A 5,590-nucleotide genomic window follows, 5' to 3' on the forward strand; every position below is an offset into this window, starting at 1 on the left:
GGTTGGTCAGTTCTTTTGATTTGGTGCCCCCCAACTTGTTGACATACTGGACCGCAGATATGTTGTCCATCCGCAGGAGTACGCAGCAATGGGTTCTGTCTTTCACAAAACTCTTTAGAGCGAAAGAACCTGCCAAAAGGGGGCCGCACCTCGCGGGGGCCGCACCTCGCGCCCCAGCCAGCTAGACTCGCATCGGATTCTATGGTAATATCTGGGAAGGATGCGAAGATAGTCTTCCCGTTCCAGGATTGGACATGGTGAAGCCACCATAGAAGTTCTTCCCTGGTTTCTGGGGTCAAAGAGATTTTGTCTGAATAACCTAAGCCTTGTCTCAAGTGTTGGGCCTTGAGGCATTGAAGTGCTTGGTAATGCAGAGGAGCAGGAAAAATTGCTTGAATAGAGGCCGAGAGAAGGCCTACTACCCTGGCAAGGGAGCGTAAGGATATTAGATTCTTGTTTAGGATCGAATAGATTTCCCTCCGAATAGTTTTCAATTTCCGTGAGGGTAGGCTGAGAGTGGCATCCAGGGAGTTCACTAGGAAACCCAGGAACTCTATACCCTGAGAAGGGGTCAGAATAGATTTCTTGGAGTTTATAATGAATCCAAGATTGGACAACAAAGATAAGGTCCAATAGGTATGAGTGTGGATAGATTCTAGGGATTGAGACATGATCAAGATGTCGTCTAGATAGATGATTGGAGGTATCGTTGGTGAGAACGGTGTACAGGCACGGTTAGATATGCATCTTTGAGATCTATTTTTACGAGCCAATCGTTTATTAGTAAAAGATCTCTTAACAGATGGATGCCCTCCATCTTGAAATGTTGATAACGTATGAAATTGTTTAAATCTCTCAGATTTATTACAGGTCTGTGACCCCCTTCTCGTTTGTTTACGAGGAATAGATTGCTTACAAAACTGTGAGGGGATAGAAAAGCTGGGATAATAGCTCCTTTTTTCTTCAAATCTAATATCTCTAGATTTATGAGATCGTGATGAATTTGGTCGAAGACCAAAGGTTTCGGGATTTGGGTTTGGATTGGAGTGGAAAGAAATTCTATCTTGTAACCCCTGATGGCGTCTAGAACCCATTTGTCTGAGGTAATTTGGGCCCAAACATGGAAAAAATGTGAGAGTCTGCCCCCCAACTTTGTGTGGGAAGAAGGGAGAATAAACAGACTTACCAGCCGATGGTCTGGATCGTGGGTAGCCACGTTGGCCTCTAGCCCTCCAAGGTCTTCCTCGGGAAGGGAAGAAAGGATTGGCTTGATATGAACCAGAGTATTGAATTCTGTCATATTGTGAAGGGCCTTGTTGGTGTTGTCTAGATTGAAATTTGCGGCTGGGAAAGCGGCCCCTGCCTTTCCCAGCCCTGCCGAAAACCTTCGGAGTAAACACCTTTTTAAGTGAATTCTCTGCCTTGTTGAGCGTAGAGAATAGCCCCACATATTTCCCTATCTCCTTAATGAAGGGTTCTCCGAATAGTAAGCCTTCAGCGGAGGAGCCAGGTTCCTGGGTAGCCAGTTGAGTCAGTTGAGAGTCCATTTTCATAAGGACTGATCTCCGCCGCTCACTATTCAGGGCGGAATTAACATTGCCGAAAAGGCATATAGATCTTTGAATCCAACCCCTAAGATTTTCGGTGTCAACCGGTGTACCGGATTGGCACGCTTCTTCGGCCATATCGAAGATTTTGGCAAGTGGACCCAACAGGTCGAGAAGCTTGTCTTGACAAGCCTTAAAAGACCTGTCCAGGCCTTTTTTGGGGTTCTTACCAGTTTTATTGAGGTACTGAATAATTATGGGGTCCAATTCAGGGGTAGCAGCAGCTTTATCAGGGATAGAAGGTCTTGGGCATTCCGCCCGTAATTTGTTCCTGGCTGACTTGTCAAGTGGCTTGCGCAGCCATAATTCCATGTACTGAGAAACATGAGTGGCTGGGATCCACTCAGAGGATCTCGGGTGTTTAATATTACCCGGGTCAAAAAGGGGGTTGCCTTTTTTGTCGAGGACCAAATCCTCCGTAGCGATAGTAGCCGCCTGATCTTGTGACTCCTGAGAGGAGACACTAAGAGGGGGTTCAACCTCCGAATCTGAATCCTTGGAGGTGTCCGAGGATGAATTGTCACTATGGGACATGTCAAATGAGTCTGGTTTACCCCTGTAAGGAGTTATCCGAGCCCGTTTTCATATGTCGTCCTCTCGGGCGGAGGGTATGTGGTGTCTTTTGGATACACCATGTTTTGAACTGCGGTGTGAGCGCAGAGTGTCATGAGAGTCTTGATCCATTTCCCTCTGCATAGAGGTTGGATCGTCAATACAGAAGTGGCTTTTGCGGGACACTTTACTAGACTTTTTGAGTCCCTTTGATAGGTGTCTAGTGGACTCTTCAGTGGACCAGGATAGGTCTAAAGGAGTAGAGGGACCTTGAGTTTTACGCTCATGTGTATTGTGAGCAATGGCAGCCGCCACAGATTGGGCAAATGACTCTTGCATCGAAGTCATGGCCATGATAATTGCCGAAGAAATTGACTTATTAGTAGAGTCTTCCTGAACCCTCTTATAACGGTCCTCATTTAAGGAATCCGCCTCACCTGCCGGCCCCATAAGGCTAGCGTCTGTGATAGCCTTCTTAGAATGGTCCTTAGACATAGTAGGAAATAAGTAACAAGCACTTTAAATATGAATAAAATGCTGAGGGTTCAGAGGGTTGAAAGGCTGCCAGGAAAACAAATATAAATATGTAGAAATGTGTGTATATATATATATATATATATATATATATATATATATATATACACATATAGTTACAGTAACGAATTCAGTGTTTCAATTCTGAGGTAAATCCTCAGACTGAAGTATTCCCGCCCACACAAACAGCTGAGCACCAGCTGGCGGAGCCTCGTGGGCAGCGAAGGGAAGCCGCGTCCCACAAGGCGGGGCAGGGGAAAGGCTTCCACAAAGGGAAACCTCTCAAGATGTCTGCCATGCAAAATGCACAAGCGACTCCAGTGTCCGTTTGAACCAAAGAAACAAACAACAGAGTGCACAGGAGGGCTGAATAAGGTTTCAGGTGAGCGAAACCACAGCCCTAGAAACAAATATCTGAAAGGAAAGCGGTCCAAACGTTGAAAATGCGGCCGCAGAGATAAAATAAAATGTATGTAAAATTAGTTAATGAAACCCCTGGAAAGGGGTAGGAAGGTGAAAGAAATGAACACACAAAGGTGTATGTAACTTTGCAGTATATGTAAAAGGTATATATTAACGATAAGCAACAATAAATCTGCTACTGTGAGAGAGAAAAATATATAGGTGTATACTTAACTGTCGCAGCAGCGAGAAAGAGGAGGAGTCTGAGGAAGTTACCTGTTATATTACCTGTGATATGCTCTGATTGGTTATTACCTGCATACCGATCATGTTTGATTGATTCTTTGTTTTTTTCTCAACATATATTGTTTGGTTAACCCTTGCTGCTGTCCAGTAGTAAAGAAAGACTATTGCATAATACGAGCCTCCTGTCTGCCATAAAATTTGTTGATTACATTGTAAGCTAAATGAAAGACCACGGCCTGTTTATCCAATCTGAAGTTGTTTGGTGTCTTTATTTATTATTGTTATTATTTGTCGTGTATGTGAAGTCTGGTTCAATGTTTGGTTTATATCCCTTACAATCACATGTGTGACCCTGAGAGTTTGTGGCCCAGAAATGCGTATAAATCAGGTAGACAGCATTGTCAGCACAGGTTAGTTGGGTAATATTGTGTGGTGACCCACAATGATTTTTAAACATCAGGGCATATCCAGCATTTAAAAGATAAATAATTATATGTTTTATTGCTCTGAAGCATAAAATAAGGTTTATTTTCCTGTTTTTGCCTAACAATCAGTTTAAGAAGTTTTAATAATAGCTTTCAACTGTAGTCCTGTATAAGGTCAAGCAGAGTAGACTTAATTACGGGAATAGTATTAAATATGCATACAGTGGCCCTTTACTGTCTGTTTTCCAATGCAACCGCCGTAACAGCCAATAAGTGTTTCTGATTAACCCCTTTTGGTATGAAAGAGCACTGTTTTTGTAAGGGGACAATGTGTCTTGTCTGTGTGTTTAAACATTTAGAGAAGACAATATGTTGGCATAAATTGCATTAACATGCTAAACAGTGCAAAGTAGAACAACACATTTAAGGTACCATTTATATTTTATGTTTAATTTGAATTGATTGTAACTTTAAAAAAAATATATATATATTTTATTTATCTTTTCAGACAGGAAGCACATTTACAGTAGATGAACATGTATATAAAAAGTGAAATAAAAACATTATACAGAATTGTCAAAATGTTACAATGAATACAATTCCGGTCACAAGCGTACCACTAGTGTATGCTGGTGTAACACACTGACAAATCAGCAAGCATTAAAGGTAACAAGTGACTTTGTGTTTAGAACAATCTAGGAACGCAACCATAGCAGTTATTCCAAGCCCGGCAAGGGATGGTCGCCCTGTAGAACTCTACGAGAGAACCAACCAGTGTGTTGAAACACAAAGTAGAGAACAGTGGGTGGACACATCTAAAGTGTGAATGAATGAAGACCATCTAGTAAGAATGCAGAGAAAAATTGTTTGTAACTTAATAGGCATTGTAATTCTACCGTAATGCACACATTCAAATAAGCCCAACAGATCTCCTACATGGAAAATAGCTCCGGAGTGGGGAAAGGGGCAAATGTTTATGGGGAATTCTGCAGAATTCCCTCCCTCATGCATTTGCAAGGGGGCACCCGGTGAATTTAAAGGAAGCACTCGTATATCATGTACACTACAGTTCTAATGCTGCATTTAGTTATGTATTAAATTCAGCAGCGTAGATGAAACAGCATAATTTCCCGAAAGACTGAAAAAAGTAACAAATTAATGATAATGCTTGATAGGCACAGAAAACCTGATGTGAATTGTATTTCCACTTAGACATCTGTCGCCTTTATAAATATGTCTCAAAGGAGAAGAGTTAATGTTATTTACCTAATAATTGATCATTACAATTAAAATATAAAATGTAGTTCACTATTCTGATTATTTTGTATGCTTATGGCTACCAAAAATATCAGTATGAAGAAGCAATATGGTTAAGGACAGACGTAGAGAGGACGGTGTAAAACCATTTATCTTTGAATTCAGGTTATTATTTAAGCATATTGTTTTATAATTTACAAAGTTTATTTATGCTTCCCTCATCTAGTTGAAGGCCTGTGTTATTTTTATTAATGGAATCATTTTTTATTTAATAAAAAGGAAAGGCTAAACTGTATTTCAGAGCCACCATCCATTCGTGTATAACGTTGTTATAGTTTGAAAGCATGCTGATTTGTTTAGGGGTTTCAGCTACATATCACACAAAAACTGACTGCACCGAGCCAATTTAGCCCTGAGTTTTCCATCCGGCTAAGTGAAACAGCCACATTATTTCTTCTGAGTCAGGTTATTGTGCTTTCAGACAGTTCTGGCAATCAATTTGCTTTCCAATGCTTAATGCACACAGATTGGAGGAGGAGCAGCAGGTTCAACAGTGTTGTAGGAAAA

This window comes from Spea bombifrons, chromosome 3 (genome assembly GCF_027358695.1).
Source record: "Spea bombifrons isolate aSpeBom1 chromosome 3, aSpeBom1.2.pri, whole genome shotgun sequence".
Classification (NCBI taxonomy): Eukaryota; Metazoa; Chordata; class Amphibia; order Anura; family Pelobatidae; genus Spea; species Spea bombifrons.